The sequence below is a fragment of the Ovis canadensis genome, chromosome 14 (assembly GCF_042477335.2).
Source record: "Ovis canadensis isolate MfBH-ARS-UI-01 breed Bighorn chromosome 14, ARS-UI_OviCan_v2, whole genome shotgun sequence".
Classification (NCBI taxonomy): domain Eukaryota; kingdom Metazoa; phylum Chordata; class Mammalia; order Artiodactyla; family Bovidae; genus Ovis; species Ovis canadensis.
Window position 1 is genome coordinate 74,290,886 of NC_091258.1, and position 23,558 is coordinate 74,314,443.

A 23,558-nucleotide genomic window follows, 5' to 3' on the forward strand; every position below is an offset into this window, starting at 1 on the left:
CACCTCTGTACATCATTTGATGGTGAGTTAGGCTTGAAAGTACACTGAAGAATTTACCACACTCATTACATTTTTAATGTTTCTTTCTAATATGGATCATAAGGTATCCATGCAGACTAAGTACTCTGAGACACTCACTACATTTGTAATGTTCCACTCTTCTATGAATTATCTGATCGTGAGGCTTCCACTCACAAAAGTTTTGCCACACTCATGACATTTGTATAGTTTCTTTTGAACTCTGACAGTTAAAGATCAGCATATATCACACTTGGATGATGTCTCCCATTTGTGGATTTTCTGATGTTTAGTGAGGTGTGAGACCTAAGTAAAGGATTTTTCCCACTCAAAACATCTGAAAAGTCTCTCTACAAAACGTACTCTCCGATGACTTGTAAGGTGTGATTTTCAACTGAAACACCTGCCACACATTACATTTGTAAGGTTTCTCTCCCATAGGTATTCTCCAATGAAGCTGAAGATGTGCTTTTTGACTAAAGGCTATTCCACACTCATTACATTTGTAAAGTTTCTCTCCAGTATGAATTCTTTGATGCTTTGCAAGGGTTGCCTTTTCACTAAAGTCCTTTCCACATTGATTACATTTGTAGGGTTTCTCTCCCATGGGGATTTAAAAGGTTGTTGCTGACCAACAAGATGCCAGGATTCTTGGCCTCTGGAGGAAAAGAATTCAATCTGGGGCGAGACACGAGGCTTGATCACTCAGAGCTTTTGTGTAATAAAGTTTTATTAAAGTATAAAGTAGATAGAGAAACCTTCTGACATCGGCATCAGAAGGGGGCAGAAAGAGTACCCCCCTGCTAGTCTTCAGCTGGATGTTATATAATCACTACCAGTCTGTTAATGAAAGAAAGGAATGTCTTAAAACTCAGAATGGCACCAGGCCCCTCATCCATAAGATGCATTTCGGGATAATCTTGGCACCAGACAATTCATCCCGGGCCATAAAGTGATTGACTTGAATCTCGTAGAAGGGCAGATTACCATACAAATAGTTTCATTTACATAGATTAGGGGAACAATATCTGAGTATAACATACTGGATTGTCAAGTAGGTTCTGAGCCATTAGGCAGAACTGACTTGAAAACGGAGTTTGGGGTAAATGCGTAGTACATTAACATAGCTTAAGACAAACATTTCCATTAAAAGAAAAATGCATTGGTTAACTCAAGGTTTGAGAATAGTTAACTTCAGAAGAAACCAGGTGTCATTGTGGCAACACAGTATTTTAAGAGATACCTCCTTTTAAATTTATATACAGAAGGAAAAAAATATCGCTAGTTTGTTTCCTCCTGCCGCTTAAGGGAGATTAAAAATGTCTGACACTTACAGCCTATTTCCTGTTTGCAGACCCAATTTGTTTCCTACTGCAGCTTAAAAGAGATAAAAATGTCTGACACTTGCAGCCTGCTGCTGCTGCTGCTAAGTCGCTTCAGTCATGTCCGACTCTGTGGACCCCATAGACGGCAGCCCACCAGGCTCCCCCCATCCCTGGGATTCTCCAGGCAAGAACACTGGAGCGGGTTGCCATTGCCCTCTCCAACGCATGAAAGTGAAAAGTGAAAGTGAAGTCGCTCAGTCGTGTCTGACTCAGCGACCCAATGGACTGCAGCCTACCAGGCTCCGCAGTCCCTGGGATTCACCAGGCATTTGCAGCCTAGTTCCTCCATTTGGAGACCCCTGGCCTTCCTGCCTGTTACCCTCTCAGATTCTCTAAAGAATTAAAAGGTATGAACTGTAACTAAAAAGCTTACCACAAAAATTACAGTTATAACCTTCTCCCACTTTTCTTCGCTCTACTCCACTATGAACTCTGATGATCTGAGGTTTGGTTTTCGACTAAAGACACTGCCACATACCTCACATTTATATAATATACATCCTATATGAATTATCTGGTGTCTAGAGAGATTTGCTTCAGTATGCTTACCTGGAAAATCCCATGTATGGAGGAGCCTGGCGGGCTGCAAGTCCATGGGGTCGCTAACAGTGGGACATGACTGAGCTACTTCATGTTCACTTTTCACTTTCAGGCACTGGAGAAGGACATGGCAACCCACTCCAGTGTTCTTGCCTAGAGAATCCCAGGGACAAGAGAGCCTGGTGGGCTGCTGTCTGTGGGGTTGCACACAGTCGGATACGACTGAAGTGAATTAGCAGCAGTAGCAGCAGCAGAGAGATTTGAGGAGTGATTAAAGCTTCTGCCACACTCATTACATTTGAAAGGTTTCTCTCCAGTATGAATTCTTTGATTATTTGCAAGGGTTGTTTTACGACTGAAGACCTTGCCACACTCATCACATTTGTAAAGTTTCTCTCCCTTATGAATTCTTTGATGAACTGCAAGGTGTGAATTTGTACTGAAGACCTTGACACATATGTCACACTTATGTAATATCTCATCTGAATAAATTATCTGATGATTCCTGAGAGCTGAGACATGACTAAGGGTTTTCCTACACTCAATACACTTGGAAGCTCTTTCCTGGTATGCTGTTGGATCTTGTGTCAGTAACAAAGGATGCAAATAATCATTCCCAAATATATTAGAAACGTTAGTTTGGACACCAGGAGATATTCCTTGAAATGGTGAAGGTGACAAACTACTGTTGACTACCTCATAACTTTATTACATTCAGAAACTATCCCGTCAGTTTGAAATATCTGCAGTTTATCCTGCACGTTTAATCCAAGCCTATTTACAAAAGGCTTGATTTCCACATCCTTTCTACACTGTTGACCTCTGCCATCAGTGAGATTTCCATCATGAGTTATATGCGTTCCTTTGTTATTTCTTCCACCACTTCTCCAGTGACACTCAAAGTCATACATGTCTTCCTGAAGTTCTCTGAGGTAAAAATGTTTGATTTCATGACTTTTAGGTCTTCCCAAGATTGCTGTTTGGAATACTTCTTCTGTATCACTGTCTGTTTTGGGTTGTAATTGGTCGACCACATGTATCAGATAGCTAGATCTACAAGACATAAAGAATCTATTCACTAAAATTCATCAATAAGTGTCTCAGTGTCTATTACACCAAAAGCAATACATCTATCACAGTTATAAAACTTTTCCCAACTATGTAATATTTTTCATTTTCAAAAATTTTTGAATCTTTCCAAATATGATCTTAAAATTCTTAGAAACACTAGAGCAATAAGCTTGTTTCCTAAAAAAAAAAAAAAAAAAAAGAGTTGTAAAAGATAATTAAAATTGATTTTAGGGAAGAATACTTGCAAACAGCCTATGACAAAAACACTTGCACTAGTAAAACATGTCAGCTCACACAAAAACACAATTTTTCCACCATGACTTCAAAGCATGTACCAGTTAACAGTAAACATATTACAGTCTCATAATTGAGGAGAAAAATGTATTCTACTATAGATATATTCTGCATACTTACTGTACACAAATAAATGCTAATGAACACACAATATATTGTAATGCTAAAGAATCCAAAATGAGTTTATCTAATAATATGTTGCTATTTAGAACTTTAATATATATACCATAGAGAAAAAAATTCAATAGTACTGTTTTTATGAAACAAAATATCTTTCTAAATATGTCCTACAAGATGACACACCCATAATACGCATTCTGCAACATTAACAAGTTAAAAAAATATATAGAAATAATGAAAGACTTCAAAGCAATTATAAGATACAATATCAACATGCAAACCCAATTGGGTTTCTAAACATTAAAAATGAAAAATCAAAGTAATTCAATTGACTAGAAAATTAAAAAAAGAATACTTCATCATAACATTACATAAGAAGGGAAGAATTTTTATACTGCAAACTAATGACTTCTAAAAAATATTAGAGAAGACACAAATAAATGTAACACCCTATGCTTCAGAGATATTGTGAGGCTGATATTGTCAAGATGTCAATAATAGTCAAAATTAACAAAAGATTCAAAACAATACCTAGTGAAATCCAAACTCTGCTTAAGAAACAGATGAATCTATCCTACAGTTCCTATGGAATCACAGAAGACAATGAACAGCAAAAACAAACTAGAAAGCAAAGTCAGAAGTCTCACGTCTTTATTTCAAAACTGATTCCCAAACTACACTAATCAAAGCAGTATGGTACCAATATAAGGACAGACACCTGAGGAACACAACAGATTCAGAAAAATACTTTAGTGTGTAAGGTCACATATTGTTACACAATTGTTTCCAGACTAAGTAAAGGGGGAAGGGCAATCTATGGAACAAAGGTGTTGTGAAAACTGGATATTCATATATAGAATTTAGCTGGAGCATTATTATACACTATACACAAAACTTAACTCAAAATGCTTCAAAGACCTAAACCTCAGTCCCTAGTGTATAAAGCTCCTATAAGTAAATGAACAAAAAATGATTCTTGACAGTGGACTCACCAATGATTTATCAGATACAACAAAAGCTCATGCCAACAAAATAAAAAGATAAACAGAACATATCCTAATTATCAAGTATTGTGCACTAATCTATTCTCAGCAGAGTGAAAAAACAATGTACACTATAATACAAAATATTTGCCAAGCATATATTCAATAATAGCTTAACATTAAGAATACATAAAGAACTCTAAAAAGTACTGATCCCCAATTCCATCATAGGGGTGGGGGCACTTTCTCAACCAACCATCCCACCATAATGCAAATAAAACACAAACAGTAACATAAAATAGAAACTTAATGATAAAAATAAAAGACATTCATTTATAATACATAAAAATTTTTAAAAAAGAAAGTAGCAATGCCTTGAAAAAAAACAAATGATGGTTCATCACTGAACTTATCACTCCACTACCTAAGCTCTGTCATTAAGTTACTACAAAATTAAGTGTGGAGGCAGAATGATCAATAGCACCCAGGTGACCAGCATGCAGCAACAGCAACAGTTTAGTCAACAGCCTCACAAATATGAGGATGTGAACCTGGACAGTACCCTTGTCAGGAGAAGTTCCTACACCTCTTGGTGAGGCTCAAAGGGCATGGTGATAGTACACGTGAACAACACTATCACAGTGCCCTTCACACAGGCTTCTCTGACATCACTCAAAGCCAGAAAAAGATGTACAGGTCAAGGTCTTCAGATGCTTTCTCATATCACAGAACACGATGACCACTATACTAAGTAGCTTCAAGTGGTAATTCTGTATGCAGCAGGAAAATATTACAACCAATAAGGGAAAGTATTCTCCTTTAAAAATTTTCTCTTACCCAGTAAACCCACACCACAGAGAGTCCATGAGGAGCTGCCCCGTAAACACAGGCGGATTACCACCACAAAGAAACTGGACATGACTTCAGACCTTAGAACCACATACTTGAAAGTCAAATTTAAAAGGAAAAATTATACAAACTAAGGAGAAAGCAAAGTCAGGAAGAGTCTACACTCCCAGACTAGACAGACCAGTACAAGAGCGGAAAACTACAAGATGTGGGGGTCTCATATCATAAGACCTTGAGATGGGACTATTTGGTCCACCCAGAGATGCCAAGCTAAGAGCCTGAAAGATTAATACATTTTCCCTTTGTTCGACTGCTGTCCTTACAGTTTTCCTAAGTAACAGGCACAAAGGATCCATTCCACAGGCTATTCCACACACCCTGACATGTATGGCAGCAAAAGGAGAACAGCAGAAATGGCTGAGCGATCTCAAGAGGCAGACAGGGACCGAGACAGTTCATTACAGGTTCTGAGGTGCCAGATAAAATTAAAGAGCAGCCAGTATTTTCTCATTTTCCGATTATATCTTCTAAATAAGACAACTGTGATGAAAGCAGCACCGGATCAGGGGTTAGACACTAGGCGGGTCAGCTCTGATCTATACGGATTAAGAATTGCATAGCCAATAGATCCAAGCCCACAAAGAGAAGAGGGGTCAAGACAGCCCAGTAAGGCAGCCCACGTCATGCTCCTCAAACTCAAGAACAACCAGCTCACAGCAGGGAGATGGCGAGTGTTGTGGATAAAAACCTTGCCTTTGTGTCTGATGGAGCTGCAGCACCACTGGAGGGTGAAAGAATACATATGTTGAAGGACAGACTGATAACTCGGGGAAATGTTAACTTTCCTCTAAGAATTTAATAAACAAACTTCTCTTTTGTCAAAGATCTGAGAGAGTCAATCCCTAGATAGGTTGATAAGTCCAGGGTACCCGAGGAGGAGAGAGGGGTCTAGGGCTCTTAAGGAGGATAGATAGGGGTCTGGAATTCTCAAGGAGAAGAAAAGGACAAATGTTTTCTTCCTTAAGCTCAGAGCTGATGATTACACAACAAAAAAACTAAGTTTAAACTCTGTACTAAGATTCAGTTCAGTTTAGTTCAGTCACTCAGTCGTGTCCGACTCTGCGACCCCATGAATCGCAGCACGCCAGGCCTCCCTGTTCATCACCATCTCCCGGAGTTTACTAAGACTCACGTCCATCGAGTCCGTGATGCCATCCAGCCATCTCATCCTCGGTCGTCCTCTTCTCCCCCTGCCCTCAATCCCTCCCAGCAACAGTCTTTTCCAATGAGTCAACTCTTCGCATGAAGCGGCCAAAATACTGGAGCTTCAGCTTCAGCATCATTCCTTTCAAAGAAATCCCAGGGTTGATCTCCTTCAGAATGGACTGGTTGGATCTCCCTGCAGTCCAAGGGACTCTCAAGAGTCTACTCCAACACCATAGTTCAAAAGCATCAATTCTTCGGCACTCAGCCTTCTTCACAGTCCAACTCTCACATCCATACATGACCACAGGAAAAACCATAGCCTTGACTAGACCGGACCTTAGTCGGCAAAGTAACGTCTCTGCTTTTGAATATGCTATCTAGGTTGGTCATAACTTTCCTTCCAAGGAGTAAGCGTCTTTTAATTTCATGGCTGCAGTCACCATCTGCAGTGATTTTGGAGCCCCCCAAAATAAAGTTTGACACTGTTTCCACTGTTTCCCCATCTAGTTCCCATGAAGTGATGGGACTGGATGCCATGATCTTCGTTTTCTGAATGTTGAGCTTTAAGCCAACATTTTCGCTCTCCTCTTTCACTTTCATCAAGAGGCTTTTTATATAACAACAATGTATCCTGCTTGAGGACAGGTTTCTCCTTCTTGAGAACTTTGTGACTAATCCTGTCATCTTGAAATGTAAATTGTGGGAGTGGGTCTGGTAAGACCTTTACAACCTTGAGACATTCTTTTGACTTACTGTAATAACCAATTGAAAAAGTATATAGCTCCCTTACTAAGACTAGTGAGGGGGACACTCTCTGCCCCCTTCCGATGTCTATGTCAGAAGCTTTCTCTGTCCCCTTTCATACTTTAATAAAACTCTGCTACACAAAAGCCCTATCATGTTCAAGCCTGGTCCCTGGTCCCAAAGCTAAATCTTCTTCAGAGATCACGAATCTGACATTGTTCACTGTAAGCTATCATCGTTGGGGCTCGTCCCGGATCTTCAGGACAAGGTAAGAACGCTCAGAGCTCTAGCCTCTCTGCTTCTCAGTATACATGTTTTCTGCTTTACTAACTCTACAGGGTGCTTGTGTGAATGAATGACATGCCCTGTGCGAAGCAATTGATGAGCCCTGCTCTATGGTTTTGGGGTGCCTCATAATGACTGAAGGCAGCCCCCCAAAGGGGAGTCTTGCCAGGGGGTTATACCAACCTGCCAATGCCAAGAGACACTGAATGTCCCTGAGAGGGGAATGGCCAGAAATGGGTGAAGTGTGTGGACTGAGCTTTCCTTTCTTGGTCACCTTTTCCTGATCCCTTTGACCATTTCCTAATTGCGTGGGAAATTAGAACTCCTAACCTAACCTGTCAGATTATAAACTTTCAAGGGACTTGTGATCCATGCTGTTCAGTTCAGTTCAGTTGCTCAGTCGTGTCTGACTCTTTGCAACTCCATGGACTGCAGCATGCCAGGCCTCCCTGTTCATCACCAACTCCCAGAGTTTACCCAAACTCATCTCCACTGAGTCAATGATGCCATCCAACCATCTCATCCTTGTAGTCCCCTTCTCCTCCTGCCCTCAATCTTTCCCAGCATTAGGGTCTTTTCAAATGAGTTGGCTCTGTGCATTAGGTTGCCAAAATATTGGAGTTTCAGCTTCAGCATCAGTCCTTCCAATGAATATTCAGGACTGATTTCCCTTAGGATGGACTGGTTGGATCTCCTTGCAGTCCATGGGACTCTCAAGAGTCCTCTCCAACAACACAGTTCAAAACAATCAATTCTTTGGCACTCAGCTTTCTTTATAGTCCAACTCTCACATCCATATATGAATACTAGAGAAACCATACCTTTGACTAGATGGAACTTTGTTGGGAAAGTAATGTCGTTGCTTTTTCATATGCTGTCTAGGTTGGTCATAACTTTCCTTCCAAGGAGTAAGCACCTTTTAATTTCATGGCTGCAGTCACCATCTGCAGTGATTTTGCAGCCCAAGAACATAAAATCAGCCACTGTTTCCACTGTTTCACCATCTATTTGCCATGAAGTAATGGGACCGGATGCCATGATCTTAGTTTTCTGAAAGTTGTTAAGCCAACTTTTTCACTCTGCCCTTTCACTTTCATCAAGAGGAAGAGGCTCTTTAGTTCTTCTTCACTTTCTGCCATAAGGGTGGTATCATCTGCATATCTGAAGTCATTGATATTTCTTCCAGAAATCTTGATTCCAGCTTGTGCTTCATCCAGCCCAGCGTTTCTCATGATGTTTTCTGCATATAAGTTAAATAAGCAGGGTGACAATATACACCCTTGACGTACTCCTTTTCCTATTTGGAAGCAGTCTGTTGTTCCATGTCCAGATCTAACTGTTGCTTCTTGACCTGCATATAGGTTTCTCAAGAGTCAGGCCTGGTGGTTTGGTATTCCCATCTCTTTTAGAATCTTCCATAGTTTTTTGTGATCTACACAAAGGCTTTGGCATAGCCAATAAAGCAGATATAGATCCATGCTGTTACTATGGACTTTTACTTAGACCCCAAGTGTGGAAGCGCCTAGCCCTGCTAGGAGCCAAAATTTACAACAGCACATTTGGGATTGAGGCAGAGCCCTAACTCCAGGAACGTCCCTCAAGTCCCTCAAGCTAGCGGTCACTCTCTTGCCTGCCTGCCTCAGGGGCCAGTCATCTGAAAATGATTCTTTGTTACAGTTGTGTCTCCAAACTCTATGGATGGATGTACTGATAGCAGGCATGAAGTTTCGAAGAACAGATGTTCAGAATCTCAGATTAAAAGTACAGTGGTCTTCTTCCTTTGGTGGTGCTAGCTGTTAGCAGACCAGAAAAAGCTCTCCAGTGGCTTCTGTCTCAACTCTTCTTATATATTCCTTCTGTGGAATCTGTGGAAATGAACAGGAAGAACTGGCCCTAGTAGCTTAAGGACAAAAATCACTTTCTCCTTGCTGGCCAACCCTTTTGCTATTACATATCCTGGTGTGGTGACACTCAGAAGAGACACCTTGGGTTTTCTGTTCATCCCTTGATAACTCAACGCTTCTATTGTGGTCAGCACTGTACTCAGGAATGTGGAAAGGCACACATAAGATGGATGCTTCCTCTAGTATTCCTAGCTTGGGAAACATTCTGGGAAAGCTACTCTGCTCCACCCCAGGGGGCATCAGAGGAAAAGGACAAATCAAACAATGCCTTGGTGGTAAGAAACTAGAAATCAATTTGGGATGCCATCAGGTCTACTCCTAGTGCATCTCCACCCCACCTAGGTGATATAACCAGGAGGGATGAACAAGGCACCTGTGTCAGTAAGGGACAGACTAAGTCCAACCACAGAAGGAAAGCTTTGGTGCAAAGTCTGTCTACACCCCCATCTAGAAGAGGGAGGGACATTTCTGGTGGAAAAAAGCCACAGCTGTGGATGTAGCTTTCTTCTCTCTTATACATGGGAGCTAGCAGTTCCAAGAACCACTCCTTCAAATTTTCTGTAGAAAACAAGAGAAATGAGTAGAAGTGTAACAGGAGGCAAAGCAGCAGGGCACAACTATGTCAAAGGATGACATAGCCCAAGGACACAACATAAACCGATTAAAATCAAATGGGACCAAGATGGCAGACAAGACTAGACCTTAATCCTCAATCAGAAAGTGAAGTGACACACCCAGAGGTGCCATGACAGTTCCAACCACAAAGACCAAAGTGAAAGTGAAGTCACTCAGTCGTGTCCAATTCTTTGAGACCCCATGGACTAGTAGGCTACCAGGCTCCTCCCTCCATGGGATTCTCCAGGCAAGAGTACTGGAGTGGGTTTGCCGTTTCCTTCTCCAGGGGATCTTCCCAACCCAGGGATCGTACCCAGGTCTCCTGCATTCCAGGCAGACGCTTTAACCTCTGAGCCACCAGGGAAGCGTGGCCCAAATCCTGACAGTCTCCACTCCTGCCCAAAAACAGTTGGAATAATCCTCCCAATCATTAGCATAAGAAATTACCCAGTCTATAATAACCATATCAAATTTCACTGGCTATATTTGCCCTCTGCGATGGCCCACACTCTGTCTGTGGAGTGCGCTTCTTTCTGTATCTGAATAAATCCATTTCTTACCTTTCACTCTGTCTCACTGAATTCTTTCTGTGATAAGACATCAAGAACCTGAGCTTCATCAGGTCCTGAAAACAGTATTGTGGGTTTTGGCTGGGATCAAGTCCCCACCACGTAGGTTCAAGTCCCAAGCAGGGTTTTGGCTGGGTTCGAGGCTTAGCCACATGGGTTCAAGTCCCAATCAGGGTTTTGTCTGGGCTTGGGTCCAGTCCCAGCCATGGGGATTCAAGTCCCAAACTGGGTTTTGGCTGGGTTCGAGTCACAGGCTGTGGTAAACGGTATCAGCTGGTGATGCAGATGGGGCGGTGATAAGGTGAGAAAAGTTTTAGAGTCAGGTCTTGGTCCTAAAGAGGTCCCTGGGACATTGAGTCAGGTATGCTGAGGAAAATACTTGCTGTTGTCTGCTTATTTGTGACTGGCACATGTAAGGCTCGGAGAACCGCGCTCTGAAAGGAACACTCAGGGACAGCCTCTAGTGGACTGACAAAGTTTATTATCCAGCTGTGCAGTTTTATGGTCTCAGGGAACAGAGCATAAAGCAGACTTGCAAGTAGCCTTTCTTGATAAACATCAAAGCATTCAAGCATAAAATATAGTTCCCACTGCCCGAGACATAACATAGCTTTGGTGAAACTCTAAAGGGAGTCTTAACAAGAAACAACAGCCCTTGCTCCAAGAAATAGGTGGTCAAAATGAAGCCTTTGAACGCTTCAAGGCAGGGCGTATGACCCTTCGTCATCCGTTCCCAGCCTCAGGCACTCGATGAACGCTCATAACCCTTTGTTATGCTCATTCCAACTTCCAACTTTCCTCAAGAGTGGAGCAAATACATTTTCAGTATTTGCTCAAAGCCTTCCAGCTCCTCCACAGGCACGTCAATCCTGTATTCTTACACATGTCCAACAGCAGGTCCAAGACATAATTATACTGTTTGACTCTGAGGTTTTTCTGTTCTTGCTCATTTCTGCTTTGTTTCTTCTGTTCACCTCAGAAGATTGCTTTTATCCCCTCTCTCTAAGCTTTACAAGTGTTGACCCTTTATTCCCAATTTATAGCTAAATTACCTCCAGCTCATCATCAACACCATTGGGGAAGTCTTTGTGCCGATTTTTTGTGACAACTTTTGGGCACTAACAACTGGTTGGGAGACTCCCTTGGAAGGGATAGCATATAAAATCATTAGTGCAAATCTTAATCAAATAGTGTGGTAGATTCTGATTTAAGGGTAAAATTTTGAATAGAACAGGAGTTACAGACATCATCTCCGGTTTGGGTTTGAAATGGGTCAGGCTGCATCAACCCCAACAAATACCCAGGCTCGAGTCCCAGCCATGTGGGCTCAAGTTCTGACCTGAGGTAAACAGTTCCGGAAGTGCCATAACTTGTGTCCTAAGGCTGCATATTTGGGTGTGAAACCTTCAGCTCCCTCCTGTCCTCTTACTTTGCCCCTGTATCTGGGACTCCTAACTGAACAGGCTGAGAGTCAAGGCACTCTTCCAAGAGGGGTTGCCTCAGTCTCAGCAGAATTTCAAACAGTCCCAACTGTGGTCAAGACTATTTAGAGGATCCAAGAAGTACACAGGAGGCTTTACAGGACCTACTTTACCTTACGAGATGAATGGCTTGAATGTGGGACAAGGGGAAAGAGGAAACACAAAATAGCCCTCCTCCCTACTAGGAGCCAAGCAGTTTCTGTAACAGAGCCACTTTGCTGGATGCATTCTTGAAGGACTGAAGCGAGCACATATTAAGACTTTAAACTATGCTAAGTTGGCTGACAGAAAAGGGGGAAAAGAAGCTCCTGGTAAATTCCTAGATAGACTACAGGAAGCTCTCTGCAAGTTTACTGACATTGATCCTGAAAGTGCAGAGGGAGGAATGATCTTAAAAGATAGATTTCTCACTTATTCAGCTCCAGATATCCACTGTAAGCTACTAAAACAGGTGTTCAGACCAAATCAGTCTCTAAGCCACCCCTAACTCCCTGTCCAGTCTACAAAGGACTACATTGGAGAAGACACTGCCCTATGAGGCATAGGTCCCAGGGGTCAGACTCTCAGGACAATCGAGACTGAAGGTGCCCAGGGGTCCCCACACAAGCTCCCATCCTAACTACACCTGAGGAACCCCAGGTATTAATAACTGTGGGAGGCCAATCAGGTGATTTTCTTTTGGACACTGGGGCAACTTTCTCTGTGCTCACTGAAGCCCATGGTCTGCTTTCCTCTCAATCCACTACCATAACACGACTGCCTGGACAAGCCAAATGCTATTATTTCAGTCATCCTTTAAGCTGCAACTGGGACTCTACTATTTTCTCACGATTTTCTAATTGTGCCAGAGTCTCCCTCACCCCTTTCAGGGAGGGATATACTGAATAAGGTTGAAGTCTCTGTTTTCAGGACTATGGAATTCACTCATTTTAACTGAACAAAATGTAAATCCTAGAGTGTGGGCTGATGAAAAAATTGTGGGTCGAGCACAAAATACTGTTCCTATCGTTATCAAGCTCAATGATAGATGATATCTTATTGTACTGACTTCTCTTATTGTACTTCTTCTTATTGTACTGCTGTAAGTGGGATCTTAACTCCAAAGTGCAGAGTGACAATGGCTCCATCTTTAAAGCTGCTGTAACTCAAGGGGTGTCAAAAGCTCTAGGAATATGGTATCACTTACACTGTTCCTAGAGATCCCATCTTCAGGAAAGGTTGAAAAGGCTAATGACATTATTAAGGGACATCTGCATAAGCTAACTCAGAAAACACAATACAGTTGGTTTAAAGGTTAATCCATGGCTTTCATGCCCATAAGAAAAAGGGATTGTCTCCACAGAAGACCATTTTTGTGTACAGATATTCTCATAGATCCTGAAGCCTTAGAATGAACTATGTGACTCAGCTTTCAGCTTTTCAACCTCCTCATCAACTGAAGGCTTCACATGGTGGGTTTCTTTGCTTTAAGGAAAGGACTTTTTTCAACTCTGCAAATCTGATGACATCTAGCAACCATAAGATGGACTGGAATAACACATCATACCTTAACTATGGACATAACATGACTTTTCATTTTGATTATATTTTAACTTGGTTTAATGACTATTTTGCTGCATATAAGAAGGTAAATGGGTCTAGATCTGATGGTTTTCAACCTGATGTTTATCAAATATGGGATGAGGTCATATGGCTAACTCTTGAAAAAGGATGCCTACTATTTACTGCCCCCATATGCCAGGAACAGACAGAGCCATCCCCAGAAGTTAGCCAACAACTTAATTATAATGGCTGGAAACAACTGGGAGTTTTGCCTCAAAAAAATATACAATGTAATCATTTCTGTGTTTGTCAATCCCAGTTCAGGTTCTTCTTTTGCCTGGTCAGGCACTGACAGGGACTGGATCCCTCAGTCATGATGGCTTGCTCCAAGCAGGACCTACTGGATATTATCCATGGGTGGCTCTCACTTATGGGTGTGGCTTCCCCCTGGCTGGATAGGGAGATACCTTCTAAGTCTAGCCTTTACTCATGGCTTCATATTTTCAGAGCTTTCAGAGAAGCCTGCTAATCTTCCACACCTTAAAACTTGCTGGGCAAGGTCTGTATTTCGGTGGTATGATTATTTGGCTACAATATTCATTCCCTCTCTGCGAACTATAGACATTATACTACGAGTTGATGCTCTGATTAACTTTACTCAAGAGCCTTTACAAGATTCTCATAAAGCTATTTCAGCCCTTAATGCTGAACAAATACAAATTAGAAAGGTGGTTTTACAAAAACAGATTGGCCTTACATATTCTAAGTGCTGCACAAGGAGGAACTTGTGCCATTATGCAAACCCTATGTTGTACACATATACCAGAGATGAGCACTAATGTTACTCACTTTACTAAACACATGAACAAAATGATTCAGGCTACAGATACTCCTGAAGCCTGTCACCTCAGTCACTGTGGGAAACATCAACTAGCTTCCCATGGGGAAAAACTACCTTAATAGTATTAATCCTAATTGTTCTGTTTTTACTGTTTGTTCCCTGCATCTGAAACTATATAGCTGGATTTGTTTCTAGCCCTCTGAAAGCTTTTAAGTTACAAATGGTTGTTCAGACTCCTACAAGTACCACAGCCTCCTCCAACTATTACTTGGGGCCCCTGGATCAGAGACCCTCAATATGAGAATTAAGACAATAAGTTCCCTCAACAATTTAGGCACAATGCCCCTCAAGAGCAGAAAGTAGTTATGTTATGAAAACAACACCCCTTTCCCTTGGCAACATAATGCTCCTGAAAGAAAAGAGGGGAATGAGAGAGTCAATTCCTAGGTATGTTGATAAGAAATCCAGGGTCCCCGAGGAGGAAAGAGGAGTCTGGGGCTCTTGAGGAGGAGATAGGGGTCTGGAGTTCTCAAGCAGGAGAAAAGGACAAACTTTTTTTTTCTACATTCCTTAGTGTTAGTCACATAAAAGGGTTTTTCTTTAAGCTCAGAGCTGGTCACACAACAAAGCAACTGAGCTTAAACTGTGTACTAAGGATTATATAACAATGTATCCTGCTTGAGGACATGTTTCTCCTTCTTGAGAACTTTCTGACTAATCCTGTCATCTTAAAATGTAAATTCTGGGCAAAGGTCTGGTAAGACCTTTACAACCTTGAGACATTCTTTTGACTTACTGTAATAACCAACTGAAAAAAAGTATATAGCTCCCTTGCTAAGACTAGCGACGGGGGGCATTCACCGTCTCCCTTCTGATGTCCGTGTCAGAAGCTTTCTCTGTCCCATGTCATACTTTAATAAAACTGTGCTACACAAAAGCTGTTGAGTGATCAAGCCTGGTCCCTGGTCCCAAAGCTATATCTTCTTCGGAGATCATGAATCTGACATTGTTCACCATACGCTATCACCTCTACGTACCATAAGAAGAGGTTTCCAACCACTATTAATTTGGGCTTTTCTCTCTGCCCTGAGATCTCATCTCTGTTCACACTTTTGATACATTCTCGTCCATTTGGGGTTTTTGCTTTGTTTTGTTTGCTGCTTTCACACCACTCATCACAGTACTAGGCTCTTTCTCTTGCACCAATATGGAGATGATGTTTAGATCAGGAATAGAAAATCGTGCTTATCAGAACAAGGAAATGTAAAATGCTATGGTTTTTCCAGAATCACAGCTCTTTGTTCAGCTGAGTAGTAAGAACAGTACAGGTGGGTCTGGAAAAATATTCCACAAATTCTTCCACTGCTTTGCCTCCTTCTAAATACACGGGGAAGAATGTAATATATGTATCTAACACCCTTCCAAGAAATACCGAGTCAAAAGTAAAGGACAGAAAACAGAAAATTGGGTATCTTTTAAAATTTGGCATTCAGTTTTATACATAATTAAGCTCTGATGCTGGGGGCAAAAGGAGAAGGGGACGACAGAGGATGAGATGGCTGGATGGCATCACAAAACTCAATGGATGTGAGTTTACTCCGGGAGTTGGTGATGGACAGCGAGGCCTGGCATGCTACAATTCATGGGGTTGCAAAGAGTCAGAGCGACTGAACTGAACTTAAGCTCTGGGAAAACCTCTGATGTAACATGAAATGGGCAGATCATTGGAAGAAAGGGTCATTTTAAATTCGTGATGCCACATCATGTCTGTGTCAACAGGGCTCTAAGATCATGTGATGAAAACAGGCCTCCTAAGAGACACACAGGGAAAAATGCAAAATACTCAAGAGGAGATCTTAACGTCCAAAAAGCAGCTATCCTCACCTCGGGAGAACAGGTTCTTCTAGGTCTCCAGCATCATGTCCCTGTACAAGGCCCTCTGAACAGGGTCCCAGTATTCCCACTTCTCCTGAGAGAATTTGATCACCACATCCTTGAAGGTTAACCATCCCTGAAATGAGAATATATTTCACCAATGGATCCTGAGACAACTTCTTATCTTCATAAAAACTGAAAAGATGATGAGAGAGTAAGGATTGATTCAGATATGTTCTGAAAGAGTTGTGTTAAGGTATTTGGAGGGCATCCCTGGTGGCTCAGAAGGTAAAGAATCTACCTTTACCTGGGTAGAAGAGACCTGGGTTCACTCCCTGGGTCAGAAAGATCTCCTGGAGAAGGGAATGGCTACCCATTCCAATATTCTTGCCTGGATTAGAGGAACTGGTGGGCTACAGTCCATGAGGTAACAAAGAGTTGAACACAATTAACCAGAGAGACTAACATACATTGTGTCCCTTAAATTCTTCTGTATTTTCATAAAAGATTTTTATATCTTCCAGTAAATTTGTATTTTTCACTTTTTGTGAAGAATCCATGAAAAATAGTTAATAACAAAGAGTTGTCTATGCAGAAGTGTCAGATACTATGCTCTACATATTGAGAGATATTCAATACCTAAATGAGTTACACTGAGTGGTGGCTTCAGAGGTGACAAAGTCCAGCAACGGCTTTAAAGACAAATCAAAATCATCAATCATGATAATAACAGAAATAGCAATGACTGAAAGTGTTTGAATACTCTAAGTCAAGAAGCTAAGCAATGACACTTATGGCTCAAAGAAATCAAGAAAAGTTTTGAACATCTCCATGAAACTCAAAGTACAACATTCCAAAATTTATAACATGCAGTGAAACATATTAAAAAGCAGAGACATTACTTTGGCGACAACGATCCATCTAGTCAAGGCTATGGTTTTCCAGTGGTCATGAATGGATGTGAGAGTTGGACTATAAAGAAAGCTGAGCACCGAAGAATTGATGCTTTTGAACTGTGGTGTTGGAGAAGACTCTTGAGTGTCCCTTGGACTGCAAGAAGATCCAACCAGTCCATCCTAAAGGAGATCAGTCCTGGGTGTTCATTGGAAGGACTGATGTTGAAGCTGAAACTCCAATACTTTGGCCACCTCATGCGAAGAGCTGATTCAATGAAAAGACCCTGATGCTGGGAAAGATTGAGGGCAGGAGGAAAAGGGGATGACAGAGGATGAGATGGCTGGATGGCATCACCAACTCGATGGACATGGGTCTGGGTAGACTCCGGGAGTTGGTGATGGACAGGGAGGACTGGCATGCTGTGATTCATGGAGTCACAAAGAGTTGGATACGACTGAGCGACTGAACTGAGTGAAGGACATAATAAAAGAGAAGTCTACATGGCTAAGAAACTTCTCAGGTGGTTCAGTGGTAAACAACATGCTTGCCAATGGAGGACACCCAGGAAATTCAGGTTTGATCCCCAGGTTGGGAAGATCCCCTGGAGAAGGAAATGATGACTCACTTAAGTATTCTTTCTTGGGAAATCCTACGAACAGAAGAGCCAGATGGGCTACAGTCCATGGGATGCAAAGAAACTGACAAGATAGAGCACGCACACACACACATGGCTAAATGGTTACCACAAAAAGGAAAAAGAAGTCCAATCAGGAAACTATTTTTACATCTCAAGGAAGGAGAAAGAGAACAAACTAAATCCAGCTTTGGCAGAACAAAAGAGTTAAATAAGAAAGATTCAGATCCTGCAAACCCACTCGAGGGCATTTATCTGAAGAAAACCATAATTCAAAAAGAAAATGCACCCTAATGTTCACTGCAGCACTATTTACAATAGGCAAGGCATGGAAACAATCTAAATGCCCAGCAACAGAAGAATGGATAAAGAAGATGTACATATATACAAGAATATCAGTCGTGTCTGACTCTTTGTGATCCCACGGACTATACAGAATACTGGAACGGGTAGCCTTTCCCTTCTCCAGGGGATCTTCCCAACCCAAGGATCAAACACAGGTCTCCTGCATTGCAGGCAGGTTCTTTACCAACTGAGCTATCAGGGAAGCCCGAATGAAATATTAACTTCTGCATTAAAAAAAAAAGAAAGAAAGAAAGAAAGAATCCCATTTGCAGCTACATGAATGGAATTAGAGATTATCATACTAAGTGAATAAGCCAGACAAAGACAAATTATCACTTATATGTGAAATTTTAAAAAAGATCTAATTGAACTTACATACAAAACAGAAACAGACCCAGAAACGCAGAAAACAAACACAGAAGTGACCAAAGCAGAAGGTAGGAGGGATAAATCAGGATTTGGGATTAATACAGACACACTCCTAGGTATAAAACAGATACCCAACAAGGAGCTACTACACAGTACAGGGAACTATACTTCATAGTTTGTAATAGCCTATAAGGGAAAAGGATGTGTCAAAGAATAAATATAAATAAAACTGAATCACTTTGCTCCATACCCAAAATTAACTGAACATTGTAAATAACTTCAATAAAAAATTTCTAAGTAATAATACCTACAAATTACATATCATAAAATAAACAGGTAAATTTATAGAAACATACTATCTAATCCTTAATCATTAAGCCAATAAAAATGTGAACCAAATTATAACTAGAAAGATTCAAGCAGTAATTAAAATCCTCACACTAAGAAAAACCTAGGGTCAGATGCCATCTGTGAAATTATACTAAACCTTTACAAAAGAAGCACCTCTAATCCTGCCAAAAATATTACAAAGAGTTGAAGATGCAACACTGACAAACTCACTGAATGGAGCCAACATGATTCTGAAATTGACCCAAAAAAGATAAAAGAACAAAAAAGTAAAATCCAATACTCCCTGATGAATATTGATGCAAAAACCTTAAAAAAAACACCAGCAAAAACAAACACCACATTAAAAAGATCTGAATTCATGACCAAGTGAATTTTATTCATATAAAGTAAAGAGGACTCAACAAACAAAAATCAATTTATACATCACATTAACAGAATAAAGGGAAAAAACAACAGATGACCACCTCAATTGATACAGAAAAAACGCATATTACAAAATTCAACAACCTTTAAATATATACACACAAACTAGAAAAAATAAAGTTATCTCAAAGTAAAATATACCCTGTATGAAAAGAGCACACCTAACATTGTTCTCAATGCTGAAAGACTGAAAACTTTTCCTCTGAGATCAGGAAGAAGGGAAGGACGCGCAATCTGCATCACTGTTCAACAAAGGACTGAAACCCCTAACCAGAGCAATCAGACAAGAAAAAGAAATCAAAGCTTCCCAAAGTGAAAACTTAGAAAGTCACCTTCTTTCTTAGAGGACAAGGTCTTTTATGTATAAACTGTAAAGACTCCACACAGACACAAAAAAACTCCTGCCACATCAAATAACAATTTTAGCAAACTGGCAGGATACAAAAGTCAACATGCAAATCAGCTGCATTCCTATACACAATGAACAATGTCAAAAGAAAATCAATAACAATTTTATTTACTATTATATTAAAAATGGATGAAATATTTAGGAATAATTCACCAAGGATAACTGAAAACTACTTAACCACTTCTAAAAGAAATCTAAAATAAACAAATAAATCTAGTAGTCATGGACTGGAAATCTCAGTACTCTTTAAATTTCCAAGTTACCCAAAGTGTTCCACGGATTTAATGAATTCATTATGAAAATTACAATAGAAGTGTTTGCAGAAATAGAAAAAAACTTACCATAAGTCATAGAGAATCTCAAAGGACCACACACTGCAAAAATACTCTTTAGTAAGTAGAAAGATGTTGAGGTCCTTTAATGGACCAGAACCTGGTGGTCCAGAGTCAACCAGTAAGAAAATAAAGGAGAGAGAAAGGCTGATATTCCTTGGCTTACCCAGAAAGCCAATAAAGCCCCTGCAGAGGGCTTGCTCTGTTCACAGAGGCCTCAGGTGCCCTCTCAATCGGCTGAAGGCACAGTGCACCTTCTCGAGAGGGTCTTAGAGCCCCGGGCAGGAAAGTGAATGCAGAGAGCCTCTGTGCTCCAAATAAATAGCTTGAGAGAGAGAGCGAGTGAGACATGGGGACCAAAGCTCTGATGGAGCAAAGGTGTTTTACTCAACATTGTGTAGGTGTTTATACTGTCTTACAAGATAGCTATTTTCAGCAGAGATAAAATCAAAACTTACAAGGAAACATGAGTTCATCCATGTGAAAGAGAGAGGGTTGCAAATAATTACTTTTAACATATGGTTCATAAAAAGGAAGAGGGTACTTATCCCCATATAGAAAAACTAATGAAGGAAATGCTTGGGTTCCTCAGCCCCCAGGGGAGGCTTGCCTCTTCTCTTAATTCCTGATTCAGGAATTAATAAGGAACAGAGAATTCCTGATAGATCCAAAAGGGCACACAGGAAGCCTCCTGTTAACAGAAAGAAGAAAGATGAAGGCCACCCTTTTTAAAATTTCAAGCCATATCACAATATAATCCAGATGGTGTAGTACTGGCATAAACACGGATTTATACACCAAGGGAACTGAAGAGAATGCTCAGAAATAACCATTTGCATGTATCTAAAATCTATTGACAAGGATGCTAAGAAAACCCAGTGGAAAAAAGACAGTTGCCATAACAAATGGTGAATCTATGGGTTAAACAATGAAGAGGAAACCTCACCTGCATCAAAAGTAAAAACATCTCTGTGCCAAACCATAAAAAGAACACAGTGAAAAGACAAAATCTGGAGAATGAAGGCAATGAAAGTGAATTTCCAGCTCTCAGATTTAGATTCATGCTACAGTTTCAAACAGATGATGGAATAGCACACTCTCTATCACTGATACCTGATTCTGAACTTTACATCCCATTTCCAATCAAGATTTTGAAGTCAGTGCCTCACTCACTTAGCTTCAATTACCTTAGAACAAATTTCCCTTTTTAGGTCTACTTCCAGATTTTACCAGGTACTGTGCATGTTAATACCTGACTTCCACCCACAGCTTCTTAATCCTGATTGACAGAGAGCAGACTGCACAGCCAGAAGGACCCGAGGCAATCCCTGCTGCCCAACAGCACTGAGACCCCTTCTCAAACCTGTGGGTGTGAAGCCCTGCCCAGGATGGTGCCCTCCACACAAGGTCCAGGACACTGGGTCATGGGGAGATGGATCTAAGTGGAGACGACAGGCCCTGAGGGAAGTTCCCTGGTGAGTGTGCATGTACCTGGGTCAGGAAGGATACTTCAGAGTCAGAGATGATTAGTAAGTCCAAAGAAGGGATTTCAGGAAGGACAGATTGAGAATCAACTGAGAATATGATTTTACCTGAGAAAGAGCCATTCCTCTTTTCTTGCCTTTTTTCCTCCTCTTCCCAGCTTCTTCCTCAGACAATCTAAGTTTTTAGAAGTTGATCTGGCAAGTGGAAAACAGGCTGCTTAAGGATTAGAATCAACATTCCCCCTTCGTTTGCCACAACCAGAAAAACAGGAAGACCTCCCTACGTGGAACAGTGCTTTGGTGTCCACTGCCTCAGGTGGGATGCTGTTTCTGCCCTCCTATTTCTTCCCTCACACCTCTCCTGCCCCCCTCGGCAAGTTGTTTCTCCTCTTGCTACTCTTCTCCCCACTCCCACCCTTCTAATTGTCCTAAATATCTATACATCTGTCTCTTTCTTTCTCCAACTCTGCTCCCTCTCTGCCTTCTAGTCACACCCCTTCTCTCCCTGTTACACTGCTACTCTGGGGCACTCCAGGTGTCTAGGCTTACTTCCTTCTCTTCTCTTCCAGTCAACACCTACCCGTTTCTCTCCCAGGATCACCCCTGTCAGCCCTCCTACCGCAGACGCAGGGCCCCTGTCCCCTTGTCTCCAACTCCTGGAGATCCCACGCCTTTGTCCATTTCTCTTTCACCCACCCGCTACTTTAAGGGAGGGCTAAATCTATTTCATTTTACCATCCCTTTGCAAGTGCCTCAGCCATCCTGGGCCACTCCCTCTGTTCTCTCATTGTTTTCCACTTCTGACTTTGCCTTTCACTCTCAGTCACTGCTTCTTCTGATCCCCCTCGCCCACATATCTACAGAAATGATGAGGAAATGAAACGCCCGGCTATCAAAAGAGCATTTTCCAACGAGACGGACTCGCGGCGGAAAAACACTGGGTGTCACACGTCCAGCCCAGGGGTGAGAAAAAGGGACTGACCAGGAAGGGAGGCCTGCGGGGCAGAACGATCGGCCTGAGGAGACGCGAGGGCAGAGAGGGTGGGAGCGACGGGGTCTCGGGGGCCGGCCAGGCTCTCCAGAATCCCAGGACCGGGGAGAGGACGCGGCTTCTCCGGGAGTGGGGCTGTCGACGCGACCTCCAGGGGCCGACAGGGTGAGGCAGAACCAGCGGAACCCTGAAGATGGGAGTGGCGAGGGCGGGTTGGACAGCTAAGCGCGCAGCACCCCTTTACGCTAAGAGAAAAAAACTAGGGGGCCGCCGGGCGACCTTCTCTCGCGGCCTTCCGCTTCCGCAGGAAACTGCGCACGCGCGGATCACGAGGCGGAGCTTCCGGGTCAGGGGTTAGGCGGATCGCTGCAGGCGAGGGGCGGGGCGAGGAGCCTCCAAGTCTGCAGAGCGAGAGCAAGGCGGGGCAAGGGGCGGGGAGATGCTTAACAGTCCTATGAAAGTGAAGTAGCGCAGTCGTGTCCGACTCTTTGCCATCACACGGACTGTGGCCTATCAGGCTCCTCCCTCCATGGGATTCTCCAGGCAAGAATACTGGAGTGGGTTGCCACTTCCTTTTCCAGGGGATCTTCCCGACCCACGGATCGAACCCTGCTCTCCCGCATTGCAGTCAGATGCTTTAACCTCTGAACCACCAGGGAAGCTCCGTAACAATCCTGTGAGACCCCATAAACTACAGCCTGGTTTTTTTTTTTTTTTTTTTAATCTGTTGCCTTAAATAGATAGCATATGCTTCTATAATTACAACATGGAAATGTCTATGAACAAAATAACTTTTTGTCATATGTTGAGGAAAGAACGGTGGTAGTGGTGAAAGTCGCTCAGTCGTGTCCGACTCTGCGACCCCATGGTCTATACAGTCCATGGAATTCTCCAGGCCAGAACACTGGAGTGGGTAGTCTTTCCCTTCTGTGTCAGATCTTCCCAAGCCAGGGATCCAACCCAGGTCTCCCGCATTGCAGGCGGATTCTTTACCAGCTGAG

At 42.0% G+C, this 23,558-nt stretch overlaps 1 long non-coding RNA gene across 1 annotated transcript; it reads right to left on the reverse strand.

Annotated features, from left to right (window-relative positions):
• Window positions 1–730: 730 nt before the first annotated feature.
• LOC138419229 (uncharacterized) lies at window positions 731–22,880 on the reverse strand. Its single transcript, XR_011248896.2, has 4 exons — window positions 22,549–22,880; window positions 21,675–21,761; window positions 16,332–16,458; window positions 731–2,996 (listed from the first exon to the last, which is right to left on the reverse strand). It is a non-coding gene; the product is annotated as an uncharacterized lncRNA (long non-coding RNA).
• Window positions 22,881–23,558: the final 678 nt, after the last annotated feature.